The 21,858-nt window shown below is 43.4% G+C and overlaps 1 long non-coding RNA gene across 1 annotated transcript; it reads right to left on the bottom strand.

Moving 5' to 3' along the window:
* Window positions 1-1,561: 1,561 nt before the first annotated feature.
* On the bottom strand, window positions 1,562-10,895 carry LOC132592865 (uncharacterized). The gene is made up of 2 exons (XR_009558418.1): window positions 10,620-10,895; window positions 1,562-6,506 (listed from the first exon to the last, which is right to left on the bottom strand). It is a non-coding gene; the product is annotated as an uncharacterized LOC132592865 (long non-coding RNA).
* Between the last annotated feature and the right edge of the window lie 10,963 nt (window positions 10,896-21,858).

Genomic DNA, 21,858 nt, shown 5'->3' with positions numbered 1-21,858 from the left:
TCAAACCATTTGCTCCTCAGGGATCATATTAAAAGTTACCTCCTCCTAAAGAAATAGTTCTACGAGCTCATGGCAAAATACTGGAGTGCAATCAAGACGGAACTGGCAAAATATCTGATAATATGAAGATATCACTCACTTACTGTTTTATTGCACTAAGAAGGAATCAGTAACATCTTAATTGATGTAGCCTTGCAGAATTGCAGCAGAGCTTCTGTATCCGTTGATACAAAAATGAGGTATTTGCAAAGCCTGCCACAATGCTTAAGTGAATTTATGTGCTTAGGTTTCCTTAATGCTAAATTGAGAAAGGAGTTGGGGGTGGACCCTTTCAAGAGTTGTCCTGGATTAACAGATGTTAGGTAAGGAAATGTGATGGTTCATATGCAATAAGAACAGAGGCCTGCAATAAAACGATGTACAGGAACCATTGTTGTTGTTGTTGTTTAGTCGTTTAGTCGGGTCCGACTCTTCGTGACCCCATGGACCATAGCACGCCAGGCACTCCTGTCTTGCACTGCCTCCCGCAGTTTGGTCAGACTCATGTTCGTAGCTTCGAGAACACTGTCCAACCATCTCGTCCTCTGTCGTCCCCTTCTCCTTGTGTCCTCAATCTTTCCCAACATCAGGGTCTTTTCCACTGAGTCTTCTCTTCTCATGAGGTGGCCAAAGTACTGGAGCCTCAGCTTCAGGATCTGTCTTTCCTATGAGCATTCAGGGCTGATTTCCTTCAGAATGGATAGGTTTGATCTTCTTGCAGTCCATGGGACTCTCAAGAGTCTCCTCCAGCACCATAATTCAAAAGCATCAATTCTTCGGCGATCAGCCTTCTTTATGGTCCAGCTCTCACTTCCATACATCACTACTGGGAAAACCATAGCTTTAACTATAAGGACCTTTGTCGGCAAGGTGGTATCTCTGCTTTTTAAGATGCTGTCTAGGTTTGTCATTGCTTTTCTCCCAAGAAGCAGGCGTCAGTTGTCGAACATAATCCATTCCGGAAGCCCATTTGGCTTCTGAAATGTTCAACAACCGAGGGGCAGCTTCTGATTGCTTGCAGGAGCTTCCTGCACTCAAGCAGAAGCCACGCCGGACGTTCGGCTTCTGAAAATACTTCGAAAACTGGAGCATTTACTTCCAGGTTTTTGGCTTTCGGGATCCAAGGTTTGACTGTACTAGACATCACAGAGGTATGACACCCCTTCCAGGCCACATCCGTGTATACAGGGGTTCTCAGTGCATACAGATAATGGGCAGTATTTGGAAAATGTGCAGAGGGGATTTATTCTGCTTGTACAATGGGTCTTCCCTCCCTTCTCCCCGTACGCATGCCCCATGCCAGCTTTAGATATGCTCCAAAAGGTCAGGGGAACCCTCAGAACAAATTTAGGAGGGGGGGAGGGGGAATTTCCACTGTGCAGATGAAGTCATTGAACAAAGCGGTAATTAGCCGTAGGTGGAAATAATAATAATAATAATAATAATAATAATAATAATACCCCAACCAACAACCCCAAGTATAAAGTGATATAAAGGACTGAAATAATTTCAAAACCCCAAATTCAGATTCACAAAGACGGAACACTTTTAATGGGGAAAAAATACAGATAACGCGCGTACATCGCACACTTTGGAATTACCAACACGTTCTTCAGAATTGCATTGTGAGTGTCATACTGTTACTTTAAAAAGCAAAACACCTACCCTAAATACATAGGATTTTGCATTGACACGAACTGCAAAATTCTGTTATTCTAACTTAGCCCATTCTATTTTTCCAAATGTACGATTGCTTCCTTAAATTGCACTCCTTGCATTGCCCTGAAATATTTTTTTTTAAAAAAATGGCTTTTCATTATGAAAGCCTCGTTCTTCTCGTTAGTTGCACCCATGTGAATATATGGCTCCAGGCCTTCATTTCAGAATCTGTAGCTTAGACAGACTGTGCTCACAGGAGTTTGATATCTGCAGGCAGTGACTTGCAAATGGGGGATTACACAGCTGCAGAGAACATTCAAGCTGCAATATCAAAAGCACTCCAGAAGCAATGGCTGTGCATGGGAGCGCTAATTAGAGCTGTGCCAAAACCTGTCCTCCAATTTTTCAAAAGTTTTCTTCACCCTATGAAAGAGGCTTCCATTTTTCCCTTATTCTTCGGAGGTCTTAGAATTTCATTAGCATTTTAATAGCGGCCGGGTTGATTTTATCTTACTGCTTCAAGGCGGCTGGGGGTGGCAGGCTTCTAACCCTCTTTCTGTTAAACATTTGTGCAGCACTCTGCAGCCTCCCCAGATGCCCAACCTTCCTGATCCAAGGGGGGTGGGAACCAACTGCAGGAGTTGCCAACACTGGGCTTTAACTGAAGGGAGACTGGGAAGGCTGGCTACTGGGCATCTGAGATTGGTACACTAGCAGATTTAGTTTCTAAGCAGCCCCGCCTTTTACCTTGAGAAACCCCATAAAACTTTCTGTCCTTATTTTTTTTAAAGGTAAAAATACATCACTTTTAACAACAACAACCACCAGCTCTCAGGTGCATTGACACGCATACTCTCTGAATTCTCACTGGAAATCCCAGTAAAGGATGTAATGAGATTTTCAGCAAATGTCAGCACCCTGGGAGGCTGCGGAAGGTGCTTTGCAGAATGAAAGTACTGTAGTATGAATTTTGGGGGGAGCTCCTGACTGGCCTCCTTTTTTCCTACTTCATATTGCTGCCTGTTTTATGCTACAGCGGCATTTTAAAAATTGAATTAGCTGGCTTTTAGTCGGGCAGGAAAGTGAATTTTAATATCTGATAGAGTAAATATCTGAGGCTTTACTGGCTACTCTTTGGTCACACAACATAGGTTTGGCTTGCGGGATTTTGGGAGTGTCCCTTTGGCTTGGCATGAGGTTCTGGATGAAGGCCAAACTGGCAGTGCCATGGTGTGCTTGTGAAGTTTGCATAGCCTTCCAGTCCTTGCTGTGGGGCCACAGGATGAGCCTGCAGGCGTGCCCAGGAGAGTGAAGCGAGATGAGCCCTCCTGCCTTAGGGAACTTACCTGGCCAGACTATATTTTGTTTCGGTTATTCCAGTTGATTAAATTTTGACGATCCTCCAAGCTGTTATATTTTAAATAAATATAGCCCTTGTTTTGTTTCGCCAAGCGATGGTTTCTGGAGTTTTCTTTGAAGCTCTGCTGGCAATAGAAATATGTGCTACACAATGCTTGCCCCGGGGTGCTCAGATATCAGATCCATTCTCTCAGTAAACATTGCCACAGCCCTGTAAGCTGCAACAGGATCATGACTCCCACAGCAAAGGGTTCATTTGTATGGGAGAGTGGACCATTTGGAAGGAGGGACGCGGAATGATTCTGGCTGGCACTGTGCTCAAGGAAGGTGTGTCTCTGTTTACACTGTGTGCTGCTGTGGGGAGTGAGCCTCACCTCGCTTATCTTAAAAACCATCAGGGTTTATCAATCATGCTTGGCAATTACTTGAAACCTCAGAAGGTTTTGCATGTACGTGCCAGATATGATCGCAAAACCCAGATGGGAGATCACCTCGCATCTGCTTGCCACATCCCCGATACATATTCATGAAAGGAGACTTTCCCTCAACCATCTAAGGGAGAAAAAAAACAAAATAATTCCTTCTAGTAGCACCTTAGAGACCAACTACGTTTGCCATTGGTATGAGCTTTCGTGTGCATGCACACTTCTTCAGATATCTGATGTACCTGCAGAGATCAATGTGTACATTTAGCAGCTGAAAGGAAAACACTAGAGCCCTCAACTGGCAGTCTGTGCATTAAATTTGCCATCCCTATCAAATGCATTATATAATCTGATCTATTTTTTGAAAAGTGTCCAACCTATTTATCTCCTCCAACTTTTGTTTGATACCTTATTTTAGACAAAGTATGACCATGGTTATCTATGTTGGGGTAATTTCTAGGAAAGACTACTGAAACACATGGTGTGTAACCTTCAAGTTACTTCATTAGGTCCAGACAGAGCTGCTGCATAGCTGTCCAGGACCAACTGGATGAAACGCTAGCTCTTAAAGTTTCAGTGGCTACCAGCCTGTCTCTGAGCACAATTAAAAGCACTGCTTTTAGCCTTCAAGCCCTACATGGCTGGCTGGGATCCAGTCTACCTACAAACATTCAGATCTGCTCAAGTGTTAAAGAGGACCTTCTCTAGAAGCCCCTCAACCCTTTTAAGATGAGGAGTGTCATGAGATGATTTGGCCACTAGACTGGAAATAGTTGTATCTTGGTGGAATCAGAGCATCCCGACTGCTCTCTTCTTTTAGATAAACATTCTTGTCGAGCTTCTTGACTGGGGTGTCCTATAAGCCATGGATGGGTTGGACATCGTTTGTTGGGTCATCCTCTCCTGCCTGTTCCTGCCCGGATTCTTCCCTACAACCTCTCTTTCTGCAAAACAAACACAATTCAGACCAAATTAAACACGCCTTCCATTATAATTCTCAGTTGAGGTTAGTTTATCATGAAAATTCTGCAACAGAATTAACGTGGGAACAACTGAAAAATGTAGCCTCAATGTGCATCCACCTGTAGAATGCCTTTTTTGGTCCTGTTGCTGAAATCCTGGAGTTGCCTGAGAATTAATCCCCTGGATGACTTTGTCAGAATGCTGGTATCTTCCAAAAATACCAGAAATACTACACATTTTTTAAATTATTATTTCTTTTCATGGGAAGATTTACAGCCTGCCTGTTGCTAACCGTCTGGTATGAATGTATACAGAAAGAATGCCCCAAACTGTATCAACTTGTACAATACTGCAATACAGTATGTTCAAAGACTTAATCCTTTATCTGTTTAAAAAACACACACACACAAGAGAGAGAAGAGAGGAGAGACTGTAAGTGGGTGCATGGATGGCAAAAGGTGTATTTGAAAATTCAATTCTTCTTCTTAATTGAGGTTAAATTAAAAATTAATTGAGGTTAAATTAAAAATTAAAAACCTAATTTCCAACCAACGAAGACATGGGAAAACCAAAGCACACAGGAACTAAGGGGAAAAAATCCCACTGGAGCCAAGCCTGAGCACTGAGCAAGAGACTACAGTAAGCCCGCAACTTGTGCTCATTTAACTTGTGTGCGTTCATCTTTATGCATGTGGCAAAAAATTAAAGAGGGTGGAAAGCATTCTGGGGAAAACGATATTGGCAATCCCACCAGCCAATGATTTTTTTTACTATACGCAATTTGGTTTTTTAGGTATGATTCCTGGAACATAACCCCTGCATAACCCCTGGGCCTACTGTTCTGGATCACAGCTCAAGCCAGCAAATTAGATGATTAAGAGCATAGTATATCTCATGCTTGTTAAGACCAGGATCCACCGAAGCTGCAATCTACTCACCTGGGAGTAAGTTCCATTGCATGCAATAGAGCTTACTTTTGAGTAGACATGGTTAGGATTACACCATTCGTCCAGTCTACCCATGGTCAGTTAAATGCCTATGGAAGCACACAGACAGGCTATGAAGATGACAGACATATCTTCGGTTGTATCTTAGGTTCCATTTAGGTATCTTAGCTAATAGATGTTAACAAGGGTGTAGTGCTGTCGTTCAAGATTCTACCCAATTCCTTCACCAGTCCTTTTCTCCCCTCCCCTCCAAAGTCATTCAGTATTCAGCATGCTCAGACCTCACTGTGTTGTTTTTCATTCTAGGTTGGTTGTTTTTCCCATAAAGGTTTTGGGTACTTTTGCAGAGTCTGCTGATACCTCCCTCTTGAGAGCTGATGGTGACCCTTTTGCCTACATAAGCAACAGCACTCAAAGGATTAGAAAGAGACCTCTCTGCAACCAATCAGATAGAAAGTCATTCCTTCACTGATTCAGAATTTGAATCAGATTTAGGCAACCTTCATGTCCTTTTATGGATTAAGCAAATGGAATCCATTTATTTTTTTTTTTTAAAGCAGCAGCAATCTGCAGCCTTTACATATAATTCCTGAAGCTTCCAAATTCCTAGAGCGACAAAGAAACAACGCTGAAGTGTATAATAATTAGTCTTTCATTTGGTTTAGCCGAGATCCACATTTTTGTTGGCTCAGTTCAACAACCTGTTAAACCGGTGTTCTATTAAACTGTTTGAGAACTGAGATCAAAGGGATTAAAATCACATTAAATCCAAGCACTCCAGCTCTCAATCAGTACAATGCAAATAGTAAATCTAGAAGCATATAGGTCCTAACTAATTACAGAAGATTGACAATACACACTTACCTGGGAGTAAAGGTCATTGAACTCAACAGAGTTTACTTCTGTACACAGGCTTGCGCTGTGAGTAACTAATGGATTACATCTTTTAAAATACTCTTCCTTCTGCAACTTTATAATTACCCTGGAGAAAAATGGCTTTGCAAACAACTGAAATAAGTAGGAAAATAAAGTTGTTGTTTTTTAAAAAAAGAAAATGTGGTTTGAAGGTACGCCCTTGCTGTCTGTTCAGATGCCTTTGTTAAACTGCTATGATCTGGAAAGATACAAAGCAATTAAGTTACTGCAAAAATATATGAATGTGCTCTTCCAGATTCAAAAGGGTGGGAATGAAATTCAAAGGAGTTTTGTAAAAAAAGGAAAAGCGCAATGTGCTGTAGATAATAGGCAAAAGTTGCTGTTTAGTGGAAATGAAGGGTTGGAGATGTCACTCCAACATCCAGCATCATTTTCTTCCTCCTGTATTACATGTGCCTCTTTGTTCGGACCCTAACTAGATTTATATGGTCCATAGTATATTAAGATTTGCAACATGTTTGGTGCATTTCCCAGTGCTGTTGAACAAAACAGCAAACTCTAATACAGTAACAGGATTCAGAGATACTTTTCACTCTGCTACATATATCTTTTTCACCATTCCTCAAGATCAGTCTTTCAGCTTCCTGCATTGTATCTTTACACATTTGAACTGAGAATGTCTTAGTGGTCTTTTGCCACTGACTCAGCAGTTGCTTAAACTGGGGAATTGCAGAGAAATTTGCTTAGGAAATCCACTGCATTGGGTAACCCAAACATCCTGCATATTAAAGAGAAATCCGCTCTCAGAAATGTGGAGGCCAAACTCTTCCTTCCAATACAAACAAAGACATCTTGCATTGATGAATGGCATTTCCAAGTGTAAGACGGTCCCTTCGGCAAAAATGCAACTGCCATATAGTAGATGTTAAACAATTTGTTTGAGGAACTTAAACAGTAACTCAAATCCATTAATTGTGCATGGAACAGTTGTCAGATCTAGAAAACTGAAAAGAATTATAATAGTTTAAACTAAGTATGGTAATGCATTAATATGCCAGCTTTCAAGCAGATTTCTTATCCAAAATGAAGAGACAGCGCATTAGTCCTGCTTTAATGGTTGAGTTTTTACTCAGTTTATAAAATAAATGCATTCATCTATCTTTGTTCTAAAGTTCTATATGTTTATGTAGAACTTTGTCAAAGTTCAGTGGCTTTCCATGTCTGTAAGTCCCTAGGATTTTAGTGAGACTTCCTTTGATATAGTGTGTTTAGGACTGGAGTGTTAACTGTACTGTTCTACTGCTTCCAGTATAAATATTATTATTGGCAGTCAGTTACAGTTTGTAGTCTACTAAGTATGATATGAAAATAATGGCTTGAAATATCCATTATTTGGAATGCACTTTTACATAGAAAAAAATATATTCAGTTACAGTGTCATAGGAAATAAGATGTGTCTTTTAAAATGTTTCCTTTTTTAAAATAATCAAGCAGTCTTAGAATGTGATCTGTACCCCAGTCCTAGGTTCAGTCACTTAGAAGTCAAGCATATTGGCTATTTTCCCTTCAAAAAACATTTTTGGATCAGAGCACTGGACATTAATTACTAGATACTGCCTTACTCTAAAGCAGTCATGTCACAATTCAAGTACATGATTTGTGGCTTGCAAGTATGGCTATTAAACTCGTATTAAAGCTTTTTATAATAATAATAATAATAATAATAATAATAATAATAATAATAATAATAAAGTTCACTCCTTATTCCATTCAATAAATATGCCCACAGCAGCATTGTTTCAATGAGGAGGGGGCAGAAAATGAGGCTTGACAAAAGATGTAATAAAAAAATACAAAAGGAGTACCATTTACCTGAGTTCTAAAGTCCCAATCCTATGCAGATCTACTCAGAAGTAAGTCTGAGAGTTCCATCACACCGACTCTGTCCCAAGTAAGTTTCTATAGGAGTGGCAACTTACGGTACAATAATAATATAAGGGGAGAAACCACTTATGTGCATTAAAGTTATAATCCTATTCATGTTTCCTTGGGACTGAACACCATTTGACTTAGCAGGAGTAAATAGATGCATATTGCTGAAAGTCATCAAAAACCATGCCTGTATTGTACAATCTCCTCTTCCTTAACACTTGCTGATTTTTAAGATGGCCCTTATACAAATTTGCACACATGAAGCAATGGAATTGGATGCACGTTTTTTTAAAATCTACCCAGGCTAAATTAATTGAACAGAAGTAGCCTACTTTGAAAATAGTTCTCTGTTTGCCTCCGATTTCCTTAGGTGACTTCTGTTCCGCACATGCTTGTGGAAACACAGCCTGGATCATTGCCTAAATTGGCTCAGCAAATGTTCTCAGGCCGCATCTCGCCTTCTAAAAGAACAGCTTAAAGTGTTTGCTTTCATGATGGCACACATTTATGGCTTAATGCCCCCCACAATTGAGTGCATTTGGAATGCCTGTTTTTAGCACTGTAAATAACTATCTGCATGCTATCGATGGGGCTTACTCCCAGGTAAAAGCGGTATACGATTGCAGCCTAAAGGCTTTCCATGGATCGGTGTGGGCTTCGTGTTGCCTGGCCTTGAACATCACCCTCCTTCCATGAAAGGCAGATGGCGTCCACTGGCAATAGGAAGCTTCCTCTGTCCGTGCAGAAATGCGCATTCCTGCCTCTCCCCCATCCCCAGATATGTGGCACGTCCTCGTGGGGACGCGCTCGCTTCCTTTCTGGCGAGAATTAAAGGGCATAAAAGAGAAGGCAAGGACCCAACTAGCGAAAGGGATATCCTGCAAGAGACGAGCTGTCCCCCTGGGCGCTGCCTCCCCTCGGGGTTCCTGTTTGCCGCCGCCAGCGGCCTGCTCTGCAGGGCCTGGACGTGCCGCAGCCCCGCTCCGAGATGCCGCACGGGCGAGGGACACAATCGGAGGATATACGGGCAGGAAGCGCCGCGGATCCTCGGGAGGCGCTCTCTTCTCGCCCCCGACGTGAAATGGGCACCTTTGGCCCAGCGCAGAAGAGGGAGGCGGGCAGGCAGGGCTCCGCGCGGATTTCCGACGGCTGCTTCCCTTCCGATCCGCTGCCAGGCCCGCAGGAGTCACACCCCCCCCAACTCCCGTGAGATTTGGGGAACGGGCCAGAGCACTGGGGGGTGGGGGTGGGTTAGTTATTAGTACACAGACGGGCTGTCGTCGTTCCCCACCCAGCCCTACTAGGAAACTGCAGTTGCGCTAGCTCGGTCCGTAGAGCTTGAGACACTTAATCGTGGGTTCGAGTCCCACGCTGGGCAAAAGGGGCCTGCCTTACAGAGGGTTGGTCTAGATGACCCTTGAGCACCCTTCCAGCTCTACAATTCAATGATTCCTGGCACGCAGTGACACCCCCCCCCCCTGCCCGTCCTTGACCCAGAGTCCCATTATAGAAGGATTCCAATTCCTGATGTGCAAAAGCAGAGATGCGCGCGCGCGGGCGCACATACACACACTATTGTGTGTGCGTATATATAATATGCATTATACAATACACATGTTTATGCACATGCACACTGTGTGTGTGTGTGTGTGTGTGTGTGTGTGTGTGTGTGTGTGTGTGGTTGCAGGAAAACCAGTCAGATCACTATAACTAAAGCTGCTATTTTACCCCCAGTTCTTTGGGAGGCAGCAACCCCACTGGATTAGATAGGATTTGTTTCTTCTTTCTTTTTTTAAAAAAACCTTTCTTAACCGCCCTACATCGAAAAGATTCCAAGGCGGTCTACAAAACTGCGCTCCCTTCAAACCAAGAAGCAATGTCAAACTGCAGCAAAAATGAATCAGGCTTTGGAGTCGCGCCCCCCCCCCACGCACCCCCATCCATATTTGCGTGTTTACTCGGAAGTAAAGTCTGCCTTGAGGTGAATGCATAGCTGCCAAGTTTTCCCTTTTCTAGCGAGGAAGCCTATTCAGCATAAGGGAAAATCCCTTAAAAAAAGGGATAACTTGGCAGCTATGGGTGAATGGGACTGCCTCCCAAACAAGCTCGCGCGTGGCTGCGCCCAGCGGAGTTTTATTCCTCCCTCCCCAAAATGGTACATAGGATCTCATCTTAGTTTTCTCATCTGCACCGCAGCTTTCATTGCCCCCGAGCCTAGGCATTGTATGGCAGGGGAGTAAATTCCACGGAGGGGGAGCCTTATTAGTCCCAAATATTCTGTGGACGATCGCGGGGTGGGGTGGGGAAAATGTATCACAAACTCCCTCTATGCCACATTATTCCTCTTGGCCTCTCACCATTGTGCCCCACAACCCTCTCTTGCTGGATCAAAAGCAAACCGAAAGCATTCCAAACTTACTTGGGTTGGGCTGCATTATCCTCGCTAGTGGTGCACTGAGTTTTAGGAACGCCAAAAGGATGTGTGCTGCCGCTTGAAGACACCCCACCCCTCCCCACGTTAAAAGTCAGAGAATCATTGTGGGTTGTCTCCTCTCTCATTCTCTCTGTCTCTGCACCAGGAGTTCAAGTTGCGTGAGAAGCGTGGAAGCGTGTGGGGACTTGCTTGCCGCGCGCTTTTTCCCAGGAGGAAGAGGCTGTGCATATATATTGCATTGCTTTCTGCACTTCATCCCCCCTTCCCACTTTCTGTTTGCAAGGAACCGGGGCGGGGGAGAGACGAAAGGCAATTTCTTTAAGGTGGGGGAGTGGCGGCATTCTTTTTGATGTATAGGATTATTTTTCGGTGCGAAGTTATGATTCCCGGCCTCTGCAAGGAGCATGCAGATATTCTTAGTCGCACAGCGCACCCTAGTGGACGGCCGGTCCTTCCTTCGCCGTTATTTCTTCGTGCAGCCAGCAATATATTATTTCTCAGCCCAAGTATCGACAGCTTCAAGAACACAGGTGACCTTAGAACCCTCCTCCTTAACCTGCATATTTAGTCAAATTCTCCTTCCCCAATAAAAAGAAAGAATCTCACTCAGCTAAATCCCCATGACTCATATTCGTTTGCAATGTGATTATTTCCCTAGCTTTCAAACCCCCAGACTGTTTCTTTCTATTCCTTTCTCTCTCTCTATTACATGCTAATTTAATTTTTACTATGGACGATATTTTCAGCATTTGCTGAGGACAGTAAATTTCGTAGTTTATGTTATTTCACTTTTTATGACTTTTTAACACTTAATAAAATTTTATTAGAGCACTTTTGTGTTTACAAGGCCACAAAACTCTTGGCAGGTTGTCAGAAGTCCTTTTTATTATGATCCTACTGATATACGGCGAGTAATGAAATAATCATGTCCAGAAATGTATCAAAGGCCAGAGGGATTATCCAATTTAATAGCTGTACAGATGCGCCATGAAGGATATGGACACACAGAGCATCAACAGGCTAAGCCTTCTTGCAAGCAGGACGATGATGGCGCAGGCCTGGTTAATTTCTGCACCAGTTCCTGCTGAGTCTCTTGCTGTTCATGCAGATTGGAAGTTTAGTCACATGACTCTGGGATCTTTCAGTAATTTTTTTTTTTTAAAAAAAACATTGTTCAGGTGGTCCTGTAATGTTTTCGGCACGTGGCTTTTTCAAAGCACACTTTCTCTTTTTGCCTCGGCCTTTTTACCGTTCATCCTTTTCGTCTGCTTTTGCAACATTTTGCAGTGGTCCTATGGGAGATTCACTCAGGGAGCTCAAGGGCAATTCAAGTTGTACTTCTGTTCTGGTCCTTTGCAGCACCGGTTCTAAAAAAGACCAGGAACGATGCTGTGTGCATTCCATTTACACAGTGATCTTGTTTCATTCAGGGCCCTCTGCTGTGTGCTTTCAGCTCTCCCCAGCCTGAGCTGCTGCAGCTGTTCCTAAGGTCATTTCCTTTTATTTTAAATAATTGTCCGTTTAACACATGTCTCTTGACTCATTCTTGTGTCAAAAGGAGAAACTGCTCTATTTCCTGACACTGAAAGCAAGGTGGGCAGCTTTGTTTTAGCGTTAAATGTGCTCCGTTGAGGTCTGCTGTTTCCTAAAAGCTTGCCAAAAAAGGGAGGGAGGAGGGAAACCAAGTTTACCCCCACTTCTTCCTGCCACTATTTTCTCTCTGACGTGTTTTGTTCGACATTTTTAGTTGCACCTAAGTGGCGGGTTTTGAAAATAATTTTATTCATTCACATGTTGCTAATATTGCATACACTCCAACATTTTTCTGATCAAAATAGGAACGTCCTACTTCACAACAACAACAACAACAACAACAACAACAACAACAACAACAAATTTATTACTGTATATCCCTGCGTATAAGACTACTTTTTAACCCAGGAAAATCTTCTCAAAAGTCGGGGGTCGTCTTATATGCCAGGTTGTATTTCTTATACGGTGAGTATATCCCAAACTCTATATTTTAACTGGAAACGTTGGGGGTCGTCTTATATGCCCAGTCGTCTTATATACCGGAATATACAGTATTTATACCCCACTCGTCTAACTGGGTTGCCCCAGCCTCTCTGGGCAGCTTCCAATATACATCAAAACATACTAAATATGAAACATTTTTAAAAATCCCTGTACAGGGCTGCCTTCTGATGTGTTCTAAAGATTGTATAGTTACTTATCTTCTTGGCTCAGGAGTTGCATAACTCCATACCATCCAACATTTCTCAGATGAAAATAGGGACCCAGGTGGCGCTGTGGGTTAAACTACAGAGTCTAGGGCTTGCTGATCAGAAGGTCGGCGGTTCGAATCCCTGCAACGGGGTGAGCTCCTGTTGTTCGGTCCCAGCTCCCGCCAACCTAGCAGTTCGAAAGCACGTCAAAGTGCAAGTAGATGAATAGGTACCGCTCCGGCGGGAAGGTAAACGGCGTTTCCGTGCACTGCTCTGGTTCGCCAGAAGCAGCTTTGTCATGCTGGCCACATGACCTGGAAGCTGTCTGTGGACAAACGCCGGCTCCCTTGGCCTATAGAGCGAGATGAGCGCCGCAACCCCAGAGTCGGACACGACTGGACCTGATGGTCAGGGGCCCCTTTACCTATGGAAAAGTAGGACATTCAGGATCAAATCAGAAACAGGGACGGCTTCTGTATATCTGGGACTGTCCCTGGAAAATAGAGACACTTGGAGAGTATGTTATTGTTTACTTTATTCATTCATATGCTGATAATACCCCCTACGGAACTTGCAAATTGTGCCTGACATGGATGTCAGACCCTCAAAAACTGGGTACTTTAAAACAAGAAAATAGCCCATTTCCATGCCCTTTCAGATTGGGTTTGCCCAACTAGGTGTCCCTCAGACATGGTTGGACTACAACTCCCATCATCCCTGACCACTGGCCCTGCTGGCTAGAGATGCTTGGAGCTGGAGGCCAACTACATCTGGAGGGCATCAGCTTGGGAGAGGCTGGTCTATACGAAGGTCACATGACATGAGTATGACTCATACGAGTCCTGCTATTTGGACCTCACCTTGGTATGAGTCTGTAAATCAGCCCTGTGCCTGCCTTCCAAGATGTAGTAACAGGGGACTTGTTTTCCATTGGATCATTAGATACACAACTCTCCAAACGATGATGCCAAGCTCCCTATGAAGATCTGGGCCCTCAGAATGGAAAGGGAAAAGCTTTTGCTGGTGGCTCCCAGCCCAGTTTGGGAACAGCTGAAAAAGCCAACTCATGTTTTCATGTTCTCAGCCAATGCGATGGAAGTGACAGAACAGGCAGGTGAAGCATTGCCTGGAATGCTTTATTTTTATTTTTATATGGCCATTTTCCCCCCATTTTTGGACAGAAGATCTTATTTCAGGGCTTAGAGAAAACAAAAGCACCCCGAACTCTATATTGCCTGCACGAACTGGAGGAAGTTGAGACATTTTTCATACCTTTGAAGCACATTTAACACACATTTGAAGCTCATGGCTTCCTCCAAAGTATCCTAAGTACTATAGTTTGCCCCTCACAGAGCTGCAATTCCCAGCACCCTTAACAAACTACAGCTCCCAGGGTTCTTTGGGAAAAACCATGCGCTCTAAATGTATGGTATGTGACCATTACAGTACTTTCTCAATGAGCAAAGCAGCAATGTGTTGGAGAGAAGGGAAGCAGTGGGTGTTTTTTATGTGATATTAATTATATATAATTATACCCCATTTTTTCCCTGCCTGTTAGAACCACAAAGTGCTTTACAACACCAGAAACCATGCACAAAGCCAATAAAATGTGTAAAACTACCAACAATAAATAATCAGCTACTAATCAAGAAGAGGCATAAATTATAAAGACACGAAAAGCTTCTCTAGTGAGCACCACAGTCTAAAAGCAGAGTGAGCACCATCATTATGGTTTCAACTGTGTACATGATCAACTCAAAAACTTTTGTAAACCAGCCAGAGAACCATTTGGGCAGCCTAAAAATGTAGTCAGCAAGTCAGTCACTAAATAAACACATTAGAGACTAAAGGTAGACGATGTGTTATGTGGTCCACAGAGCAAGCTTCATGGTGAAGCAGGGATCAGAACTGAGGCCTCCACAATCCAAATAGGGATGCTCTGGCCACTGTAGGATACTGCCATTTTTAAAACAAAAGGAGTGGGGTGAGATCGAACCTCCTTTTGCCCTGGCTTTGTAGATTTGCAGACCCTCCAAGTGTCCCTATTTTCCAGGGACAGTCCCAGATTTACAGAAGCCATTCCAGTTTCTGATTTGATCCCGGAATATCCCACTTTTCCTTAGGACATCCCTATTTTCATTGGAGAAATGTTGGAGGGTGTGGAGTTATGTGACCCCCCCCCCCCCGAGCCAAGGAGATAAGTAATGATACAACCTTTAGAAGGCATCTGAAGGAAGCTGTGTATAGGGAAGTTCTTTAATGTTTAATGTCTTCTTATTGTTTTATTTATGTTGGAAGCCGCCCAGACTGCCTAGGGCAACCCAGTGAGATAGGTGGGGTATTACTGTTGTTGTTGTTGCTGACACCCCTATTTTCATTGGAGAAATGTTGGAGGGTATGGATTGTCAAATAACTGGAACCCAAGACCTTTCATACTGGAAGGAGGCATCATCTCACTGTCTTTCATCCTATTCTTCAGGAGCTGCTTAAGCCAAGGAAGAACTTCTACAGAAAGATGGATGATCAACAAAAAGAGGACGGAGAGCCTATGAACCTCTGCTATGGAGAACTGGGGTCCTCTTCTCTTTTGTAGGGTCAGCTGCCCACTAGCACAAGCTGGCGATCTGGACTTTATGGGTTGGTCCATCAGGGTCTGACATGCCTTTGAGCTATGGGCACAGGACTTGATGGTGTATCGTGGGTACAGACCTGTAGTCAGTGTCCATGTGTGAATTTCGTTGACTTCCAGAGCTTTCTGTCTGAGCAATCGGGTGCAGGGCAACAGCTACGGTCCTTTCTTTGTTCCATCCATCCCCAATTGTCCTGTGAAATTGTCCGAGTGAAACAGGAGAAGCCAAAAGCGTGACCCTTAGCTTTCCCTGTGGAGTTTGTTCTGATCTAGGAAAAATGCCAACAATTCAGCGAAATGCCTCTCCCTTCCATTCTTGCTGCCGTCGATGGATTTGGCATCACGTCCTGGACATGGAACTCCCAGTGACGTCAATGGAAACGGGAGTTCTCTGCACAGGGCGAATGCCAACTGTGTGACAGGAAACATTTGCTGTGTGTGGGGGGGGGGGGTGGAGAGCACAATATGTATCTCTCTATTTTTTTCTTTTTTAAAAAAAGTATTCATGGTATCCATCAGATCTCACATACTTGTGTATCACCCTTTATTTTTTAACTCCAAAACTGAGCCAAACCCAAACGAAGAGTTTTAAGTGGCCATATCAGTGCATAGACAGAAGGAGGTTCTATTTTCATGTAAACACAGTGGCAGAAGTGGACGAACTTTATCCAGTTGCTAAAGTGTTGGGGAGATATATGTGGAGAAAATCAAAACGTTACAATGGAATTATTTAAGAGGGTGTCTGCCTCGCCCTTCCATTGCAGAAATAGTGCTCAGAGTGGCTTAGAGCAATTTTTAAAATCATTATAAAAGCTAGCAGCAGAATAAAATGGTAAAAGCAGCCTAGGAGGCCAGTGAATCAGGACAGAACTACAGTGTTCTCCTTATTCTATTGTCCAGTAACCTCTAGGTTCAGTAACTGCAACATGTTATGCTATGGGCTGCTTCTGAAGATGGTTCAGCTGATGGAAAATTCAGCAGCCAGGTTGCTCACCGAGGCAAGACAGCTTGAGCATATTACACCGATCCTGGCCTGACTGCACTGGCTGCTAATCAGTTTCCGGGCCCAAGTGCTGGTTTTGACCTTTAAGACCATAAGCAGCTCAGGACTGCTATACCTCACGGATTGCCTCTCCCCATAGGAAGCAACCTTGACCCTGCGATCATCATCTGAGGCCCTTCTTCATGTGGATTCTCTGCAAGAAGTCTGGAGGCCAGCAATCCTGTGAACCGTCCTGAGACCTGCTGGTATAGGGTGGCATACAAATTTAATAAATGATGATGATGATGATATGAGAGCAGGTCTTTTCTGCAGTGGCTGCCTGGAGGAGGCTTGCCTGGCACCTTCATTTCATGTCTTTAGGCACCAGGCAAAGACATTCGTCTTCTCCTAGGCCTTTTAAACTGTGTGTGGTGTGTTATTGTCTTTGCTTGTTACTATGCTTGTTACTATGTTTGTATTTTTATATTGTAAACCCGGGTTTATTTGTATAGCCTTTATTAGTGCTGCCCATGTTTTATTTTAGTTTTTAGATGTCTTAGATATTTTAACTTTGTACTGAGAAATGTATCTTTTCTGACTGACGGTCGAATAAAGAATGATGATGATGATGATGATATTGTAAACTGCTACTGTGAACCTCAGATGAATGGCAGTATAAAGGTGAAGGGACCCCTGACCATTAGGTCCAGTCGTGACCGACTCTGGGGTTGCGGCGCTCATCTCGCTTTACTGGCCGAGGGAGCCGGCGTACAGCTTCCGGGTCATGTGGCCAGCATGACTAAGCCGATTCTGGCAAACCAGAGCAGCACACGGAAACGCCATTTACCTTTCCACCACAGCGGTACCTATTTATCTACTTGCACTTTGACGTGCTTTCGAACTGCTAGGTTGGCAGGAGCTGGGACCGAACAATGGGAGCTCGCCCCATTGCGGGGTTCTGAGCTGCCGACCTTCTGATCAGCAAGCCCTAGGCTCTGTGGTTTAACCCACAGCACCACTCGTGTCCCGAATGGCAGTATAGAAACCTAAATAAATAAATAAATAAATAAATAAATAAATAAATGAATGAATGAATGAATGAATGAATGAAGTGTGTAAGTTCCAAACAAACTGCTGCTGATCCTCAGGGTCCCTTCCAATGCTACAATTATATGATTCTAAACTAGTGGCTGTGTAGATTCACAAGTTCCCATTGGAAAATGCTCCTAAAGCTAGAAGCAGGTTAAAATTTGCCCATACAAACAATGGCATCTTGATGGGCTGTTTTCCAGTCAATCCAAAATGCAACTTAAAAAATATACAGATTGACATAGCATTTGCATGTGCCAATGTATGCATGTATACATGCCCATGGGGGGGGGGAACACTATCATTTCAATAGAAATACAATTGGTGGAACATGAGACTCTTAATTTCAGGGTCTTGGGGTTGAACCCTACATTGGGCAGAAAAAAAAAGATTGCAAGGGGTTGGACTAGATGACCCTTGTGGTCCCTTCCAACTCCGCGATTCCATGATTCTGTGATTTAATCCCATCATAGTGAGGAGAATCATGTGGTTGCTCAGTCTATTTTCCACCTGCTAACTGCAGGCGAGCAATCTCCAGGCACCTGACACAATGCCTGCTTAGGGTTCTTCGATCTTTAAAACAGCAGCTCCTTCAGGTGAGGATTGTGCCTTCAAACCGAGGACAGTCTCCTGACCCCTTTGAATAGAGGGCTGCCCTCTGTCATGTGGGACACATGGACTTCCTTGGACCAGTTTGGCTCTGGGAGATACCTTGCTGGACCTGTGTCTGTGTTCCGTAAAAACACCAGCCCGAAAGATGGTTGCCGGTGGGTTGGTGGGGCTCAGAGGAAGTCAGGAAAAGCTTGAGAAACAACAAGAAGGTTCTGTATGTGTTCTGTAGTCCTATGCAACAGGAAACTGTTAGGAGTTATTAAAAAAAACAAAAAAAACCAAGCACAGCTCATTGTGAGCACCTCTTTCTTAGCCAGTTTCCCAGCGGACAGGAAATGGCATACAGGAGCTGTTTACACTGACTACCTGTATGGCAAACCTCTCTCTCTCTCTCTCTCTCTCTCTCTCTCTCTCTCTCTCTCTCTCTCTCTCTCTCTCTCTCTCTCTCTCAAACAAATACACTCACCAATAGCTAGAGTATGGTGGTGACAAGCAACATGGGCAATGTTTCTTGCACCCACTTTCCTTCCATTGGGTTATTGTATGCACAGCTTTCCTGTTGCATATTACAGGGGGGAAACATAACACAAAGGCTCATTGTATCAATGGATGTTGCAACAGCCCAGTATTTCGCACTTACCAACAAGTGTATTGCTACTACTGTATTATTAAAGATCTGGAGTGGCAACAAATCTCTCTCTCTCTAACTTGAACTCTCTCCCTCACACACACACACAGCAAGCAGGTCAATCATTCGAATGGCCAGGTGTTGCGTTACTGGGAACAGAAACGGCTCTGTTTGGGAGGAAATCTGGGCAAGATGTCTCGCATGGGCAACATGCTTCCCAGTTCTTTTAAAATCACTTTGACGGCTAATTGTCAGCATGCACTTTGTTCTATGGGTTGGTCCACAGGTACAGGCTGCGCTTCTTTCATCACTTGAGCACTCAGTCCAATGCATGAAGCATCTTCATTGAAAATTAGTGTGTTTGTGTTAACATGAAGCGGCATAAATGCTCTATACAGGAATGAACCAGTGATGGCTAATTCACAAACTCTTCAGTTGATGCTAAGGATATATGAATATATCTTCTTGCGAAAGAGGGCTTCTTGGAGGGGGAAATGCTACCAGCTTTTTTTTAAAAGTGACTAGCACCATCCCTCCTCTGCAAGGAAGAATTCAGCACCCCCTGGACAAGGGATGGGTGAATCTGTCCATTTTTGTTTCTTTCAGTTTCTCTCGTTTTCTCCCAATCTTAAGCTCAGCTCTCCACATTTCTGCATCAATTTGCAGTTTGTTTGTTTTTTTTTAAAAAAAGGTCCTCATGAGAATTCGCCGGCATCTTAGTGTGAATTTCTCCTAATGGGCACATTTTTGTATGTGTCTGAAGGAGCTTGGGCAGACAGACTCTTCGTAACCTGAAGGAGCGTCTCCACCTTCATCGTTCTGCCCGGACACTGAGGTCCAGCACCGAAGGCCTTCTGGCAGTTCCCTCATTGCAAGAAACCAAGTTGCAGGGAACTAGGCAGAGGGCCTTCTTGGTGGTGGCGCCTACCCTGTGGAACGCCCTCCCAACAGATGTCAAAAAGGAAAACAACTACCAGACTTTTAGAAGACATCTGGAGGCAGCCCTGTTCAGGGGGGCTTTTAATGTTTAATAGATTATTGTGTTTTATTCTTCTGTTGGAAGCCGCCCAGAGTGGCTGGGGAGACCCGGCCAGATGGGCGGGGTATAAATAATATATTATTATTATTATTATTATTATTATTATTATTATTATTATTATTATTATTATTACAGCACAGTGTTGGATTCCACTCTAAATTTCCTTGGAACAAAGTACGTTTGGGAATTGCGAACCTAGTAGATTCAACTTCCAAACCATACCATTTTGAGTTTGGGTGTCATCGCTGGCTCTGTGTGGTTCTGTGCTTTGGCAAGTGACCGGAACCAAATGGCAGCTGGTACAAAATCCTTTCCTACTGGAGAAAGACCACAAATGCAGTGCAAGAGATTGACACAAATGACCGAGTTCTGGGTGATTTAATAGGATAAACGACCACAAGGTAGGGTGCATTAAAACCTGGCAGTCTAAACACTTGTGCATGAGGGCCTTCCTCTTTATTGGATGAAATGATGGAGACCAAGGAGAGATAATGCTTGTTGCAACCCTGGGCCTCCATTATTTGTTCCTGGAGTAGTAAAAAGAGGAAGAGGACTGGAAACAGCACTGGGGTGGTGGTGGTGGTGGTGTTGACTTTAGTGCTTAAAATCTTGATCAACCCCCAAACAAGCCCTCTGCTTTGCACCGGTGATTTGTGGTGGTGGTGCTTATCCAAGTTATCAGTTGCTTAGATGCCCTGTTTATTTCCAGGGGGCTTTAAGAACCCTTTACAATCTCTTGGTAGGCTTGTTGTACCAGACAGGGCAGACATCTGGCTGTCAGTTATAATTGCATCCTGCACCAGGCGCTTGTTTTTCCCCTTTAAAAAAATACTCTCTGTTCCCTTTGAACATGATGCACAACAGTTTCAAGCCATTAATGCAAGAGGCAGAGCCAGCTCATGGTTTGAGCCTAGTTTGAAGCAAAGATTTATGAGATATATGGCAGTCCAAGGGGGAAGGGGGGGTGCTCATTTTACAAAAGGGTAGCTGTTTGAGGCTGCCTGTGTTTTTAATGACACAACAGCTTCCTTTCTGGTCTGTGCGATGTAGTCTTTGAACGCGGAAAGAAATAGTGCATCAGAAAATTATTTTCATGGTGTTGCTATGTTTACTGTTTCCTGTTGTCTTTTCTTAGAAAATCCACGCCACTGGATGAAAGGGCTTACTTTTTTAAGACTTCCGTTTTCTCCCATCTAACATGGAAGGGCTGTGATTTAAACTCAGCAGACTCCCAACAGGATATGCTACCAATTAAAAACACGAAGCCTAATTTTTGTACCAAATAATAACAATAATCCCCTTTTTGTTATCTGGCTTAAACTGTTACTGACACCACATTAATTTCTCGGCCAGATTCCCTGATAAATCAATCGGACAAAGTCTTGCTGTTTGGACTATGAGGTGCTACAAATATTTTTCCAATGTCAAGGCAGTGAATTGCCTTCTGTATTATGTGTTAAGCTCTCTCTTCAATACAGAAATATGACTTGGGCTCCTGACTCTGTTTAGAAGCAGGATTTTTAAAAATAAAAATAATATTTTTTTAATACAAAAGGAAACACAGATGTTCATCCAACATACAGATCCATCATGCTAAAGAACACAATTTGACCACTATGAATCCTATAGATTTCAGTGGGGCAGTAAAGGATGTGCTTAACTCTTTCCTATTTAAAGTAAGGAGATTCAAAGTCTCATTGCCTTGTGCCCTGTAAGTCAATTATTGTCTGAGCCTTTTCACCACGTATCCTTCCCCCATCAGGCTTCTGACATACTATTATCCTACCATGTCCAAAATTCTGCGACTATCAATTCCGCACAAAGGTTGTGAATATCTGAAAATAGATACCGTGTGTATATTTGCCTGCTTTTCAGCTATACAGCAGTGAATGTCGACAGTCGGTTTTAGGTGACAACATTCACTGATGCAACATTGAGCTTCAGGGCGTTTATAAAACTTCTATGGGATTGCTAACATTTCACACATGAAAGCTGACGGTCTCCATCCAATTTTGGATAC

Source organism: Zootoca vivipara, chromosome 1 (assembly GCF_963506605.1).
Source record: "Zootoca vivipara chromosome 1, rZooViv1.1, whole genome shotgun sequence".
Taxonomy (NCBI): Eukaryota; Metazoa; Chordata; class Lepidosauria; order Squamata; family Lacertidae; genus Zootoca; species Zootoca vivipara.
The sequence above is the reverse complement of the archived record's forward strand: the minus strand, read 5'-3'. Positions and strand labels throughout refer to the sequence as shown.